The sequence below is a fragment of the Geotrypetes seraphini genome, chromosome 1 (genome assembly GCF_902459505.1).
Source record: "Geotrypetes seraphini chromosome 1, aGeoSer1.1, whole genome shotgun sequence".
Taxonomy (NCBI): Eukaryota; Metazoa; Chordata; class Amphibia; order Gymnophiona; family Dermophiidae; genus Geotrypetes; species Geotrypetes seraphini.
The window spans coordinates 89,884,723-89,902,660 of NC_047084.1; the positions used below are offsets into that span (position 1 = coordinate 89,884,723).

At 45.0% G+C, this 17,938-nt stretch overlaps 1 protein-coding gene across 1 annotated transcript in view; it reads left to right on the plus strand.

Moving 5' to 3' along the window:
- ZBTB7C (zinc finger and BTB domain containing 7C) overlaps positions 1 to 17,938 on the plus strand; it is a 515,986-nt gene that overhangs the window by 194,471 nt on the left and 303,577 nt on the right. The gene's annotated exons all lie outside the window — the stretch shown is intronic.

Consider the following 17,938-nt stretch of genomic DNA (forward strand, 5'->3'; position numbering starts at 1 on the left):
GAGAAAGAAAGCCAAGAAATCACCTTGGATCTCAGAAGAATCCAGAAAAGTAGCAGAACAAAGAAGACAAAACTTTCTGGTGATAGAGAAAAAGTATTCCAAATGAACTGAATGTTTCAACGTCAAGATCGGCAAGACAAAGAATGATATCTAAAGGATATTTGTCAGAAAATTGAACCGGAACATGTAAACGGAAAAACCAGACTAGCATATCAGGAGGTTAAGAGATTGCGGTAAAAATTCTAGCCTCGACTGGGAATACTTAAAGATGCTAATGGAATGATATTGAATGATTCAGAAAGCGTTAAAAAGAGATGGAAAGAATATACGGAAAATCTATACAAAAAAGGCAATGAGGATAACATTGAGGAAATTGAACAGGAAACTGACACTGAAGAAGAATCAGATATTTTAAAAGAAGAAGTCATAGCAGCAATTAAAGCTTTATCAAACAAACAAGAAACCTGGTATTGACAGTATTCCAATTGAATTAATAAAATGGTCAGTAGGTGCTATCATTGCCCTCACTTGACTGTGTCAACAGATTTGGAAGGTAAAAACATGGTCAACTGATTGAAGAAGATCACTGTTTATACCTATACTGATGAAAGGACTGTAACAACTGTAGAACGATTGTATTAACTCCACACGTCAGCAAAATATTGCTGAAAATAATACAACGAAGGCTACAATCCTACGTTGAGCAAGAACTACCTGAAGGTCAGGCTGGTTTCAGAAAAGGTTGAGGAACAAGAGACATTGTGATTTAGGAGGATGAGTGACGAAAATAAGCATTGGCAGCGCACGTGATGACCGTTTCCTCTGCTGTCCTCTGAAACTGAGCAGGAACCATCATTAGACGTATTTCATCCTGTTAATCTGAATAGCAGGAAGAAGAGAAGTGTGCTTGGAAAGAATAAAATACGGACACTACAACAGTATACATATTTATTGTTGATGTGACATAGATCTGCTTCCCTTTTTCTCCATTCGCAGACTTAGGCATGTCTGTGTGTGGGGACTTTGGAAGAAAGGCAGGAGAGGGAAATTATGATAGAGATATTTAAAGAACTTCTTGGCAAAAATCAGTGTATCGCAAACTGTGTGTTGTGGCACAGTAGTGTGCCATGGCGAAATTCCCAGTGTGCTGCGAGATGCCGGTGAGGTGGAGAGGCAGTCAGCTGGCACCTTTCCTCCTCTTCCAGCAAGCCCCCCTCCCCCCCCCCTCCATTGGTGGCTCCAGAGAGTTTGCGAGACACTAGCATAGATGCACTGGAGGCAAGTCTCTTTCAATTCAAAGGAAACTCTGGAAAGAGGGGATAGGATGAGAGCGAAAGGGGACAGGCTCAGGAGTAACCTAAGAAAATACTTCTTCGTGAACATAAGAGCAGCCATACTCGGTCAGACCTATGGTTCATCTAGCCCAGGGGTAGGCAATTCCGGTCCTCGAGAGCCACAGGCAGGTCAGGTTTTCAGGATATCCACAATAAATATGCATGAGATAGATTTGCATCTCAAGGAGGCAGTGCATGCAAATCCATCTCATACATATTCATTGTGGATATCCTGAAAACCTAACCTGCCTGTGGCTCTTAAGGACCGGAATTGCCTACCCCTGATCTAGCCCAATATCCAGTTTCCATCAATGGCCAATCCAGGTCACAAGTACTGTGCAGATACCCATATAGTAGCAAAACATTCCACACTAGCAGTTCTAGGGCAGGCAGTGGCTTCCTCCATGCCTGTCTCAATAGCAGACTATGGACTTTTCTTCCAGGAACTTGTTCAAATCTTTATTAAACCCAGCTACTCTAACTGCTGTTACCACATCCTCTACCAATAAGTTCCAAAGCTTAACTATTCGTTGAGTGAAAAAATATTTCCTCCTATTTGTTTTAAAGATATTTCCATGTAGTGTCCCCTAGTCTTTGTAATTTTTGAAAGAGTAAAAATTGATTCACTTTTACCCACTCTACACCATTCAAGATTTTATACATCTCTTTTTCAAGCTAGAGCCCTAACCACTTTTAGCCTTTCCTCATATAAGAATTCCATCCCCTTAACCATTTTGGTCACTCTTCTTTCAACCTTTTCTAATTCCACTTTATCTTTTTTGAGATACAGTGATCAGAATTAAATGTGAAACTCAAGGTGAGGTCACACCACTGAGCGATATAGAGGCATTATAATATTCTAATGATTACTAATAATTTCCCCTTTTTACTAAGCCACTATAGAGGTTTCTACCATGGCCTGGAGCACTAAATGCTCCGAAGCTGCTCTGATGCTAAGGTACTCAAACATTTTTCCATCTGTTCTGGCAGGCTCACAGTCTATCTAATGTACCTGTAGAAATGGGGGGTTTAAGTGCCAGGTCACAAGGAGCAGCATGGGGCTGAACCCACAAGCTCAGGGTGCTGAGGCTATAGCTTTAACCTTCACCACTCTAGAAATCAAAATATAGTAGAAGTGAGCCAAGTATAGGACAATCAAGCCATTGTGACATCACTGATGAGGTTGGCTCTTAGGCACTGGTGGAATGAGACATTATGACATCACAATACGAGGAGCTGCTGAAAAGTTCTGAGCCCAACCAAGAAGAGAATGATGTGGAGCCATGAAACTTACAAGTTATTCCTTGACACTTTTCATTTCAATGATATGAAATGAAAAGTGTAGAATAACTTGTAAGTTTCATGGCTCCACATCGTTCTCTTCTTGGTTGGGCTCAGAACTTTTCAGCGGCCCCTTGTATGTCTGCAGATACTAGTGGAATTTGACATGTCTTGATCTGGACATCTCAATTCCAATTTGGATGTACCATAAAAAATGTGTCCTCATATTAAAGAAACCAGAAGAGTACTTAGTATTCTGTGCAGCTTTGACCCAGACTTGCTCTAAAGTCTGGATGTTAATTAGAGGTTTAAATTATTATCATTATTATTATCATCTACAATTCACAGTGTCACGCAGCCAATTTTGGCTGGTTCCCTTCATCAAGATTCAAACCCTACCCAAGGACTTCAGATTCATGAAGGTAACGTCTAATAATATATGAGATGCTGACTGGTTGGTTGGTTGCAATTTCTTCCTCTTTTAGACAGTGTAAATTTCTTTTGAGTCTGTAGTGAAAATCAGTACCACTGTTGATTTCTTTTTCCAAATTTTTCAAATTTCTATTTTCAAATCTTGCCATTTTGTGAGTTTTTTTTAAATTCCTTACCTACAATATTGTCTCTTGGAATAGCTGTATCAATATATCAATAAACTAAACATGATTCTTTTTATTGATATCATTATTTGGGGTGTTATAGTCTGCTATAGGTATCAGTCTGGATGTTGAAGTCCCATAATGGTTTTGCTTGATTATTTTTAACAACTTTTCCCACAGTTTCAATTTATTTTAAATCAATGTAATATTTTGTTTGGTTTTGTATTGTCTGCAGAATTTTGTTACATCAACTGTTTCATCTTTGGCTTTGCACAAGTATTAACTATATGGTCTTTTCTAATTTTTCTCGATGCCATTTGTGCATAATGTTGCAAAAATTATTCCTTCTGTTTCCTTGTTTGAGGCTCGTTTTTACAAAGCCATGGTAGCAATTTTCATGTCGCAAATGCACTGAAACCCACAGGAACTGAGGGCTAGATTCTCAAAACTTTGCAATAAAAGCTGATGGGCCATTGTCGCCACCATTATTGTAGCGATTTCAAAAAGGCGAATCATTCTCAAAAAACTGTGCATGAAAATGAGGTTCGCGAAGGGGTTCCTTTTACGAAGCTGCGTTAGCGGCTTCAGCGCGCGCAACTTTTAATCACACGCTAACCCCCGCGCTAGCCTAAAAACTACTGCCTGCTCAAGAGGAGGCGGTAGCGGCTAGCGCGGCCAGCGGTTTAGCGTGCAGTATTACACATGTTAAACCGCTACCGCGCTTTCGTAAATGGAGCCTTAAATTTACATGAGATGAGTTGCTGGTGATAGTGATTGGCACAGAGCAGAATACAACACGAAAGAGGACTACATGCAGGGCCGGATTTTCCTATAGGCTAACTAGGCTTCAGCCTAGGGCCTCAAGATCAAGAGGGGCCTACATTCAAATTGTTAGCAAAATTAAAATTACACTATTCTAAAAACAGTGAACACTAAAACACTGAACCGAAAATAAGGAGAAATTCTACGCTTCGGGATCGGAACCGGCTCCGGCCATAACGGGGCGCCGACTCGGCTTCTCCCTTTCTTTTTCTAGCCCTGGGAGGAGGATCGGGGAGGGAAAGACGTCAGTCCGGAAACAGCTGGGTAAAGCCCAGCCCGTGGGAAGAGAGGCAAAACGTGGATCCGTCAGGACAGGGCGACCCAGACTGGCATTGGGGGAGGTGAGTGTTTCAGTGGAAGGGGGATGGGAGGCAGGCGGGCATCGGAGGGGGGGTGAGGTGAGGAAGGACGCACTGGGGGCACTATGGACATAGGAAGGGGCAATGTTGTGTGTTATGTTTGATTAGTTATTGTTACAAGTACTATATATGGTACTGAGAATAAATGTCCAAATAAGTGTTCTCGACTTTTTTTTATTTGTTATCCGTGTCACATTTTTTATAAAGGTTAGTACCAATAACAACATGTTTCATTTAACATATTGATATATATCACAGTAATGATGTATTTTATTATCTTTCATGTAATTTACAAACTTAAAAATGGGAGGTGAAAGGGCCTCATAAGTGGAATAGCCTAGGGCCTCTTTTCATCTAAATCCGGCCCTGACTACATGTACGCATATGCCGGGAAAAGCTATGCCGTAAGCATGCATATTTCATGCACCTATGCATGTCATAGGCGCACAACACATGCAGCTGTAGCCATTGTAATTTGTTCAAATTTTATCATGAACACGCCAGAAACACGTAAGACATGGCTATAATAAAGACACTCAAGAAGCACGCTCAAGAAATGCACTCAAGAAGTGTGCTTTTGTCTACCCCCCTAAAAAAAAAGACAATAATTTATGTGAATCGTGTAATTTTTATTGTGTTTCATTAGCCACAGTCAAAACACACGCCAGAGATGCGCTTTTCACAGTGCTGGCACAGTACTGGCACCTCTGGACCAGTCGCTGATTTTTGGCTACCAAAAGCCGACACCGCGCTTAGAGAATCATTTGGCGATGTTGAAGAATCCACCAGAGTGCTCGTTTAAATACTGATGAGCCCATTTGACTGGCTGAATCGGAGACTGCTAGAAAACTCTGAAAAGACCGCGATAAGCAGTTTTGATAATCCACTGCTAAAATACATGCACTCTAAACCAGCTGGACCCGGTTTAGTGACCGTGTTAAAGGCAACCTTAAGTTTTGAGAATCTGGCCCTTGAATGGGCTTCAATGCATTTGCCGTGGGACAATCATTATCATAGCTTTGTAAAAGGGGCCCTTAATATACCATTTTAAGCCACTGTAGAGAATGACATGGGGACAAAATTTTCCCCATCCTGTCCCGGTGAGTTCTTTTCCTGTCCCTGCCCCATTCCTGCAAGCTCTGTTCTCATCTGCACAAGCCTCAAACACTTTCAAATCATAAGCAGCAACATTCTAGAGCTCAGATTGTGATGTCATAATGCCTCATTCCACCAATGCCTAAGCTCTGTCCTCATCTGCAGAAGCCTCAAACACTTTCAAATCATAAGTAGCAACATTCTAGAGCTTAGATTGTGATGTCATAATGCCTAGCGTCAAACGCTTTCAAATCATAAGTAGCAGCATTCTAGAGCTCAGATTGTGATGTCATAATGCCTCATTCCACCAATGCCTAAGCTCCGTCCTCATCTGCACAAGCCTCAAACACTTTAAAATCATAAGTGTTCGAGGCTTGTGCGGTTAAGGCAGAGCTTACAGGAATGGGACAGGGACAAAACTCGTGGGGACGAGATGGGAAAATTGTCCTGCAGAGACGGGGACAAATTTGTTCCCATGTCATTCTCTAAGCCACTGCATCGTTCTGGTGTTGCCCTTCTGTATCTTTAAAAAAAAAAAAAAAATGCCCGTAGAGTGCTTTGGTTTTTCAGTTTTCTAATCTCATTTCAGGCTTTTGCTTTTTATATTCCCATTTACGTTCCGTTTCTTTAAATAGTCCTTCCTTTTGAATTTCAATCAGTAGCTTTTCAGTACTGCTTTTCATATAATTACAAAGTGTTTTTCATCCTCCGCAGTGTGTTTTACCTGAAGAAGTCCTTGTCCGTGTGTTTTTCTCAGAAGTTATCGTCTATCAATGTCACTGCGAGGGTACAGGGCATTATTGAGTCATCAATTTTCTGGTTTGTTAGTCAAGGCTGTCGAGGTCTATCTGATTCCAACTGACTGTTCCTGCAGTCTATCAAATCACTGGTGTTGCCCGTGAACTGATAGCTCTGATAGTATTGTGGAATTAATGATCCTGATGACATCTTTAGTTGAAAAAGGTGCAGATAAATTCCAAAATATAAAAAAATATAACTGCCGCTAATGTTTTGCTTCAGAAACATGACCGGGAAATACTGTAACAACTTTTAAACAATTGCATGAGAACTTGATGAAGGACAATGTCAATCAGAAGGAAAGTAGAAATGCTTGAAAACAATTCACGTTACAATAATTTAAGATTGATTAACTTAAAGAACATAAGAAGTTGCCTCCACTGGGTCAGACCAGAGGTCCATCGCGCCCAGTGGTCCGCTCCCGCGGCGGCCCATCAGGTCCATGACCTGTGAAGTGGTTCCTGACCATTTCTATGAGCTACCTCTGCTTCTATCTGTACCCCTCAATCCCCTTATCCTTTAGGAATCTATCTAAACCTTCCTTGAACCTCTGTACTGTGCTTTGGCCTATCACAGCCTCAGGAAGCGCGTTCCATGTATCCACCACCCTCTGGGTAAAAAAGAACTTCCTAGCATTTGTTCTAAAGCTGTCCCCTTTCAATTTCTCTGAGTGACCCCTAGTACTTGTGGTTCCCCACAGTCTGAAAAATCTGTCCCTGTCTACCTTCTCTATGCCCTTCAGGATTTTGAAGGTTTCTATCATGTCTCCTCTAAGTCTTCTCTTCTCTAGGGAGAACAGCCCCAGCATTTTCAACCTGTCAGTGTATGAAAAGTTTTCCATACCTTTTATCAGTTTAGTCGCTCTTCTCTGGACCCCCCTCAAGTACTGCCATGTCCTTCTCTAGGCTTATGTCAGTAACCTCTAGGGAAATGCTTAAGAGTTATTTATTAGAAATATTGGGAATTTCGGAAGAAATGTTACCCCCATTCTCTCGTGTATATTATCTTCCTGATGAAAATCAACCTATAAAAACTTTACCAGATCAAGAGCCTTTGAATGTATCAGAAATGTTGTAATATCAGATAAAGAGGCAGCAGTGCCATCCACTTTGATTATATCAGTAGCTCTCTCAATTTTCTTTAAAAATAGTCAAAAAGAATTTATAGGTCTTAAAATACAAATGTTTCCTGATTTGACACGAGAAACGCAGAAGTGTTGCCGTGAATTTCTTTTGATGAAATCTGGGGTTACATCTTTGGGTGCCAAGTTCTATCTACGGCACCCTTGTAAATGGATTGTCTCTTATCGTGCTGTTAATATGTCTTCTTTAAGCCATGCCAGTTGACAAACTTTTTTCTCGTTATCCTGCTTGGAAAGGGAAAAAACTTGAGCCCTGATTAAATGGAATATACACCTTCATTCAACGCTATAGCCAGCTTTAATCTTTAATTAATTTTCTTTTTTGCTCGCTGGACTTTAACATTTTGGATCCTATTTTGAGGACTTTGAGCATAATTAGCCAAAAGGTGTTTTTTTTTTTTTCTTTATTGTTAACAATGGGCTCCTTTTACTAAGGTGTGCTAGCGTTTTTAACGCACGCACAAGATTAGCGTGCAATAGCTGAAAAATTACCACCTGCTTAAAAGGAGGTGGTAGCGGCTAACACACGTGGCATTTTAGCGTGCCCTATTCTGCGCATTAAGGCCCTAACGCACCTTTGACTACTTTAAAATAATGAAATATGTAAATGTCTAATATTTGCTTTCTGTACAAGTTATGCTTGGTAATTAAGTTTGAAAAATTAATAAATATATAATTTTAAAAAAATATATATATATTTATATATATAAAACACAGGAAAAAGTGGCATAGACCCACAAACTTTTTACTGTGTTTTATATATTTTTATATTGTTTAATTTTGGAATTTATCTGCACCTTTTTCAAATAAAGATTTCATCAGGATCATTAATTCCACAGATTCTTTTGTTTTCGCTCTGCTGTTTTCCTTGTGGAATCTTTTTGGTGGACCTCTTTTTGTTTTCAGCGCTGATAGGATTGCCACCTAGGTCTGACGTTAGGGGTTTCCATATTTGCTTACAAATATTTTTTGCTTTTTTTCTGCATCAGGTTGTGCAAAATATAGGATGCTTCCGAGACAGTATTTAGGGCTCCTTTTACTAAGCTGCGTTAGCATTTTTAGCACGCAATAATGATTAGCTCGTGCTAACCCAGCGTTGCACAAAAAATACCAACGCAAGCTCTATGGAGGCATTAGCGTGTAGCGCGTATGGCAATGTAGCGTGTGCTAAAACCACTAGCGCAGCTTAGTAAAACCGCCTTAACCGCCTGTTGCGCGAGTACCTAACGCCTCCATTGACGAGGCATTAGGATTTTAGGCTGCCACGGGGGTTAGCGCGTGATGAAATGTCCGACGCACTAACTCCCATAGCGCGCCTTGATAAAAGGAGCCCTTAGTCATTTGAATTTGGGTTTTGATGTAGCATTAGCATAAAATGTAAGGCTATTCCCCCTTTGTTTCTTTCCCTCCCCTTCTTACCATCTTTTTAACTATTTTTTTACTTCAATTTATTTTTTTCTTTCCAAACCAACCCCAGTGCCTCATGTATCAACTCTGTCTAAGTCTTGCCAGTCAATTATGCAATACTTAGGGCCTCTTTTACAAAGCCGGGCTAGCGGCTGCCGCGTGGCAACAGCCCCGAAGCCCTTTAAATCTCTACGTGCTTCGGGGCCGTTACCGCAGCGGCCCGCGCTAAACGGCTTCGTAGAAGAGGCCCTTAGTAAATGACCCTTTTTTTCTTTTAGAATTGTATCTTTATTTTAATATTGTAAATAACATTGTAATTTTAACATTGTAAACCGACCAGATACTTGTCGATGGCCGGTATTTCAAATATAGAATAAACTTGGAAACTTGGGTCCAGGCTTTGGCTTGTTTAACAGCCTTTGTCAATAGGAACACTGCCAAATTGAATAATAAAGGTGAAAATGAATGACCTTGAAAGATTCCGCTTTGTATTCTGACCTCATCTAATTCATTCCCATTATGCATTAACTTTGTCTTCCATGATTTCATTGTTTCCAGAAATCGTCAAATATTTTCCACAGATGCCAAACATTTCCATAATTTCCATGATCCAGCCATGTGGAAGGGAGTCAAATGCTTTCTTGTAATCAGTGCAAACCATTGATAGATTCACTTTTCTTCATTTTGAATTGTTTTTTTCTTCGTATATTTGCGCTTTTTTTCTAGAATAAAAGTGCTAGCATAAAAGTGCTAGACGCTGGTGCCGAATAGCAGGAGGAAGGAGAGCCGAAGGAAGGAGAGCCGAAGACTCGGGGAAGCGGCGAGAGTACGCTCCGCCCACCCCCTACACGTCAGAGGCAGCGCCGGACCCCCCCTTGAAAAGGGGAGGAGCCAACGCGGCACACAGACGCTGGTGCCGAATAGCAGGAGGAAGGAGAGCCGAAGACTCGGGGAAGCGGCGAGAGTACGCTCCGCCCACCCCCTACACGTCAGAGGCAGCGCCGGACCCCCCCTTGAAAAGGGGAGGAGCCAACGCGGCACACAGACGCTGGTGCCGAATAGCAGGAGGAAGGAGAGCCGAAGGAAGGAGAGCCGAAGACTCGGGGAAGCGGCGAGAGTACGCTCCACCCACCCCCTACACGTCAGAGGCAGCGCCGGACCCCCCCTTGAAAAGGGGAGGAGCCAACGCGGCACACAGACGCTGGTGCCGAATAGCAGGAGGAAGGAGAGCCGGAGGAAGGAGAGCCGAAGACTCGGGGAAGCGGCGAGAGTACGCTCCGCCCACCCCCTACACGTCAGAGGCAGCGCCGGACCCCCCCTTGAAAAGGGGAGGAGCCAACGCGGCACACAGACGCTGGTGCCGAATAGCAGGAGGAAGGAGAGCCGAAGGAAGGAGAGCCGAAGACTCGGGGAAGCGGCGAGAGTACGCTCCGCCCACCCCCTACACGTCAGAGGCAGCGCCGGACCCCCCCTTGAAAAGGGGAGGAGCCAACGCGGCACACAGACGCTGGTGCCGAATAGCAGGAGGAAGGAGAGCCGAAGGAAGGAGAGCCGAAGACTCGGGGAAGCGGCGAGAGTACGCTCCGCCCACCCCCTACACGTCAGAGGCAGCGCCGGACCCCCCCTTGAAAAGGGGAGGAGCCAACGCGGCACACAGACGCTGGTGCCGAATAGCAGGAGGAAGGAGAGCCGAAGGAAGGAGAGCCGAAGACTCGGGGAAGCGGCGAGAGTACGCTCCGCCCACCCCCTACACGTCAGAGGCAGCGCCGGACCCCCCCTTGAAAAGGGGAGGAGCCAACGCGGCACACAGACGCTGGTGCCGAATAGCAGGAGGAAGGAGAGCCGAAGGAAGGAGAGCCGAAGACTCGGGGAAGCGGCGAGAGTACGCTCCGCCCACCCCCTACACGTCAGAGGCAGCGCCGGACCCCCCCTTGAAAAGGGGAGGAGCCAACGCGGCACACAGACGCTGGTGCCGAATAGCAGGAGGAAGGAGAGCCGAAGGAAGGAGAGCCGAAGACTCGGGGAAGCGGCGAGAGTACGCTCCGCCCACCCCCTACACGTCAGAGGCAGCGCCGGACCCCCCCTTGAAAAGGGGAGGAGCCAACGGCGCCTAGCCGTTCGGCGCTCGGCGAAGGTGAGCGGTAAAGGCGCTCGCCTTAGCGAGAGCGCCTTCGCGAAGGGCCTTGCAAGGGACGAGCGCTACACTCTCAAGAACACCAGAGGAGAACAGACCGGTAAGGAACCGACAGACACAGAAGATAAGAAAGAGACAGACACAAAAAGAAACCAACCTGCACATACAATCAAGGTGAGGTAGAGCAGAGACAGCACACACGAGAGAGACAACAAGACAAGCAACACAAGGAAGCAGCAGGCAAGGGACACAAGCACACAAAGGCACAGGCACTGTAACACAAACAGACTCACTCAAATAGGAAGCCTGCAGTCAGGAAGTCAGAAGGTAAGGGGGAGGTAGGATCAATAGGAAAAAGAGCAGAAGTAGGTCACATCAAATCACTCAGACAACCCACGAGTAAAGCACGAAATGGAAGCCCAAGGAAGTCAGAAGATGAGCTTTCCTGTCTTCTGTATTGACTGCAATATGTATGACTACCTCCCTTCGGGGATCCAGGCATACATTTGCGATCGATGCATGGAGATGGATAGCTTGAAATGTCAGGTAAGACTATTGGAGGGAACAGTGATGGAACTAGAAGACAGAATCCGAGTACAGGAGAAGATTCTAGTGGAGTACAACCCAAACGACGAGGTCAAGGATCTAGAAATGTTCATAGAGGAAGCCCATCAGCACCACGTAGAGATCCCAGGGCTGGAAAACTGTACTCAGGAAACCCATGTGAATAGAGAAGACACCCATGCAAACACAGAAGAAAACGAAGACGAGGTAGGAGACAACCGCACACCAGGAGGAATAATGAGAGCACAGGAAGATGTCCCCCCGCTCAAAGAACAGGAAACAATTTCAAGAGTAGCATTGGAGGAAGATGACTGGCCCTACTCCAAGGACGTGGACCTACGCCCCCCAAGGAACTCCCGAATAAAGAAGATGGGGATCATCGTAGGCGACTCCATCATACGACACGTGGACAGCCACACCGCAGGAGGAAGAGAGGACAGAGTCGTCACCTGTCTGCCTGGAGCAAGAGTAAAGGATGTGACCAACAGGATCTCCAGGATCATAGATGGCGCAGGGGGAGTGGACACCGCTGTGCTTATCCACGTGGGAACAAATGATGTGAGCGGGCGGAAGTATGACAGGGAAGAGATGAAGGGCCAGCTCCGCTCACTCGGAAGACAACTGAAGATCAGGGAGGTGAAGGTGGCCTTCTCTGAAATCCTCCCTGTACCAAGAGCAGATGGAAAGAGACAAGGGGAATTGCAAGTGATCAACGCCTGGATGAGACGATGGTGCGAAGAAGAGGGCTTCGACTTCGTGCGAAACTGGACGGCGTTCTGGGGAAAAAGCAAGTACTACAGAAGGGATGGACTACACCTCAACAAGGAAGGAGCAAGAGTTTTGGCAGGCAACATGAAGAAAGCAATAGAGAAGGCTTTAAACTGAAGGACAGGGGAAAGCCGACAGTCGACGACCGGTCGATGGTACGGACAACAGGATGCCCTGACGTAGGAACAAAGGACTACTACTCATACACAAGAGAGGTCAACCTCACAGCCAACAAAGGAGAACAAGCAGGAAAGGACAACCCAGACACAGGAGGGGATGACCACACAACAAACATGGGAGATAACACAGGAGCAGTAAAGGATACCGTAAAGGAAACTGTAAGGACAACCAAGAGTAGAAAGTCCAAAAAGGTAACACGAAGGGAACTTAAATGCATGTATACAAATGCTAGAAGTCTAAGAAACAAAATGGGAGAACTAGAGACGATAGCAAGACATGAGAACATGGATATCATTGGCATAACAGAAACATGGTGGAATGAAGAAAACAAATGGGACACCGTACTGCAGGGATACAAACTATATAGAAGAGATCGAGTAGGGCAGAAAGGTGGAGGTATTGCCCTATATGTTCAGGAAGGAATAGAATCTGTTGAAGTGGCTACAACGGAAACAAAAGAGAAGCTAGAGTCCCTCTGGGTCAAGATTCCTGGCCAAAACAGCGCAGACACGAAAATTGGCCTTTACTATCGTCCCCCAGGACAGGCGGAGGAAACTGACTCAGAAATGATAGAGGAAATCAAACAAGAAAGCAAAACGGGCAATGTAATAATATTGGGAGACTTCAATTTCCCGAGGATAGACTGGAAACTAGGAACCTCCAACTGCGGCAAGGAGGCCAAGTTCTTGGAGGTGCTAGGGGATTGCTTCCTGGAACAATTGGTAAAGGAGCCGACAAGAGACAACGCCACCCTGGACTTGGTACTAAATGGCCTCACGGGACCGACAAAAGAAGTAGAAGTTACGGTACCGCTGGGGACGAGCGATCACAATGTGATCAACTTTAAGCTTGACATCGGGAATAGAAAACGTGTCAAAACCTTAACCAAAACCTTTAATTTTAAAAAGGGCAAATACGATCGCATGAGAGCCATGGTGAAACAACGACTCAAGAAAAAGGTGGACAAACTTGAAACGGTAGACCAGGCATGGTCCCTACTGAAAAATACTATCTCAGAAGCACAAAATCTCCACATTCCAAGGATCTCCAAAGAGGGGAGAACAAAAGGTAAGGGAGAACCGGCATGGCTTACCAGACAGGTGAGGGTAGCCATAAAAGAAAAGAAGGACTCTTTCAAAAAATGGAAACACATGAAAACAACCAAAGCATGGAAAATACATAAAGATGATCAAAAGAAATGTCACAAGGCGGTGAGGGATGCCAAAAAGGACTATGAGGAAAAAATAGCGCAAGAAGCCAAAAACTTCAAACCCTTCTTTAGATACGTGAAAGGGAAAAAACCCGCAAAAGAGGCGGTGGGACCCCTGGACGACCAGGGAAGGAAAGGGTACATCAAGGAAGATAAACAAATTGCTGACAAACTAAATTCCTTCTTTGCGTCCGTCTTTACGGAGGAGGATACCGCTAAAATACCAGAAGCAGTGAAAGTGTTTAGTGGAGTAATAGAAGACAGCCTCACCACAGTTGAAGTGGAGTTGGACCAGATATACTACCAGATAGACAAACTTAAAAGTGACAAATCCCCTGGACCGGATGGAATTCACCCGAGAGTTTTAAAGGAATTGAAGGTTGAAATCGGAGAGCTATTGCAGAAACTTGCCAATCTGACAATCAGAACTGGACAGATACCAGAAGACTGGAAGATAGCGAATGTCACGCCAATTTTCAAAAAAGGATCGAGAGGGGAACCGGGCAACTACAGACCTGTGAGTCTTACGTCTGTCCCTGGAAAGATGGTTGAAGCACTGATCAAGGATAGCATAGTCCGGCACCTAGATACACACGACTTGATGAAACCCAGTCAAAATGGGTTCAGGAAAGGGAAATCATGTTTGACGAATTTACTTCAATTTTTCGAGACCGTGAACAAGCAAATTGATAGTGGAATGCCGGTGGACATAATATATTTGGACTTCCAGAAAGCATTCGACAAAGTTCCACATGAAAGGCTTCTCAGGAAACTACAAAGCCATGGAATAGAGGGAGATATACAGGTGGATAGGCAAATGGTTGGAAAACAGAAAGCAGAGAGTGGGCATAAATGGAAAGTTCTCAGACTGGGAGAAAGTGACTAGTGGTGTGCCCCAGGGCTCCGTGCTTGGGCCGATCCTATTTAATATTTATATCAATGACCTGGAAGACGGAATATCCAGTGAGATCATTAAGTTTGCAGACGACACAAAGCTATGCCGGGCAATCAGATCGCAGGAGGATAGCGAGGAACTCCAGAGCGACTTGTATCAGTTAGAGAAATGGGCAGATCAATGGCAGATGAAGTTCAACGTGGAGAAATGCAAAGTAATGCATTTAGGTAGTAAGAATAAGGAATACGAGTATAGAATGTCAGGCGCAACTCTGGGTAAGAGCGAACAAGAAAAGGACCTGGGTGTACTGATAGATAGGACCCTGAAGCCGTCGGCACAATGCGCGGCAGCGGCAAAGAAAGCAAACAGAATGTTAGGCATGATAAAGAAAGGAATCACGAGTAGATCGGAGAAAGTCATAATACCGCTTTATAGAGCAATGGTCAGACCACACTTGGAATACTGTGTCCAACATTGGTCTCCCAACCTAAAGAAGGATATAAAACTGTTAGAGAGGGTGCAGAGACGAGCAACGAAGTTAATAAGAGGTATGGAGAACTTGGAATATGAGGAACGACTCAAGAAACTAGGACTGTTCTCCCTTGAGAAGAGAAGGCTGCGAGGGGACATGATCGAGACGTTCAAAATGCTGAAAGGCATCGATAAAATAGAGCAGGAAAATAAATTATTTACATTGTCCAACGCGACACGGACAAGAGGACATGGTTTGAAGCTAAGGGGGGACAAGTCCAGGACAAATGTCAGGAAGTTCTGTTTTACGCAGCGAGTGGTAGACGCCTGGAATGCTCTCCCAAAGGAGGTTATCAAGGAATCCACTGTGCTGGGATTCAAAGGCAAATTAGATGCACATCTCCTTATGAGAGGCATAGAGGGATATGGGTGACTAAAACTACATCAGGTGTATACCTGACTGGGCCTCCGCATGTGCGGATCGCCGGACTTGATGGACCATGGGTCTGATCCGGAGATGGCAGTTCTTATGTTCTTATGTTCTTATGTTATATAAGGCCAACTTTAGGGGACAAGGTGACTGTCAATGGCTTCAGTCTCAAAGTAGTCACATACCCTATTACCAGACACACACTCTCCCCGATATTCAGCAGGATTGTCAGATGGGAACAGCTCCCAGTTGGCTAAGTCCCATTTAGCCAGCTATCTGCCTCTGAATATCAAACTTGCCAACTATGTTCAGTGTTGGCCTTTTATAGTGTCCAACCATGTGTCCATTATGACTTGTTCTCTTTGCATCATGGTATCCATTATATATAAGTGTTCTAGTAATAGCTCTCTTATGCTTTTATGTAGAGGTCTGCACGGGAACGGGGATCGCGGGAATCCCGCGGGTCCCGCGGGAGTCCTGTGGGAATCCCCCCCCCTAACCCACGGGACTTCCACGGGGATCCCCCTCTAGCCAACGGGACTCCCACGGGGATGGAAGGCTTTGGAAGCAGGGTTCGTCCATATAATATAATGGACACGTCAGCCTTAGTAAAAGAGGGGGTTTATAAGTTACTTACCTGAACAGAAAACAAAAAAAGGGTTCCACCAAAGAGATTCCACAAGGAAAACAGCAACATAAACAAAAAAGAAACTGTGAAATTGATGATCCTGTCAGAAGTAATTGCTGCTTTTTATGGGGACGGGCGGGGATGGAGGTAATTCCTTGCGGGGATGGGTGGGGATGGGGAGGATCCTGACGGGGATGGGTGGGGACGGAGAGGATCCAGGCGGGGACAGATGGGGATAGAGAGGATCCTGGCGGGGACGGGCAGGGATGGGTGGGATTTCTGTCCCCGCGAAACTCTCTACTTTTAAGTTTTTTACATGCATATTGCAAGATGATCCATTTAGACTATGGGCTTCTTTTACGAAGGTGCGCTAGCGGTTTTAGCGAGTGCTATATTGCCCCGTGCGCTACACGCTAACACCTCCATAGAGCTTGCGTTAGTATTTTTCTTTTTTTTTTTAATTATTCTTTATTCATTTTTTACATCAAATACAAAGTGTAACCACATAAACAAACAAGCAATGCAACAGTTGGGGGGGGGGGGGGCATGGACTGTGATACAAAGAGAAGTACATGAAGGATGGGCTGAAGAAAGAGAAACAGAGATGAGGACAGGGAGAGGAACTGTGTGGGATTCAAAGAGCTGAAAGGGGAGATAGGTCCAGAAAAGGGTTCTGAGAAGAAAGGGTGATATTGGAGGGAAAAAAATACTAAGAGGGATTGAAATGGCAGGAGAGATAAGACTAGGAAGAAAATAATAAGAGCAAGCAATAAGATATTGTTTAGATTTTTTTTGGTGCTCCTGGTTTAAATCAATCAGCTGTACCCCACAACTGAGTGGGCCCAAGAATCACTGCATAGGAGATATCTAATATAATAAAGCTCTAAGCGCGCATGCGCACTCCCACCTGCGTGTTCCATTTTCCGTGCGCTATAGGGCACCACAGGTAGGAGTGCGCATGCGCGCAAATCTCTCTCTCTCTCCCCCGAGCCGGAGCCAGTGTAGATGGCTGAAGCTTGGCTGGAGGAGGATGAGGAGGAGCTGCGAGAGCTCCGCAGAGGCAGGAGGAGATGGATTCGGGGGAGGGAGTGGGAGAAGGGAGAGATGTTGGACTCAAGTGAGGAAAGGAGAGAGAGACAGATGGATGAGAAGGACAGAGGGGCTACTAGGGGGACCAGGAGAGATGGTAGGGGATAGAGGGGGACAGGAAAGGGAAAGATGGCAAAAGGGGTGAAATAGGGCCAAAGAGAGATGGTAGAGGGTGTGAAAGGGGGAAGGGAGAGATGGAAATGGTAGGACCACTGCTGCTTTATGGCACTGAGGGAGGAAAGGTTGGTACATCAGGACTGCTGCTGCCGCCTCGGGTAAGTAAAGACCCTGTTAGGTGATAAATGCAATGGAGGATCTATGAGGGCCAAAAGGGTACAAAGGAAATGGTGAAAGGTGAGGTGGTGGGACTGGGATCAGTGGGAGGCAGGGTACGGGCATGATAGAGCCGGGGAATGGGTGGTATCAGAGTCAGGATCAGGGTATAGATGGGGCTATTCTAGCACCCGTTACTGTAACGAATGTAACGGGCTAAAACACTAGTACAGTATAATCTCGTTATAATGTACTCGTTTATAACAGAACCTCATCTATAGCGGACCAGGTCCACTGGTCCCGGCCGTGCGCCTTTATAAACATGCAGAAAATCTTTGCATAAAGCGGACTCGCATATAACGGACTTTCGGATATAACAGACAACCAAGTTGGTCCCCAGAGCCGCTTTTAGCTATAGTTTTCTTTGGCTATAACAGACATGCAGGCTCCGCCTGCAAGGCGC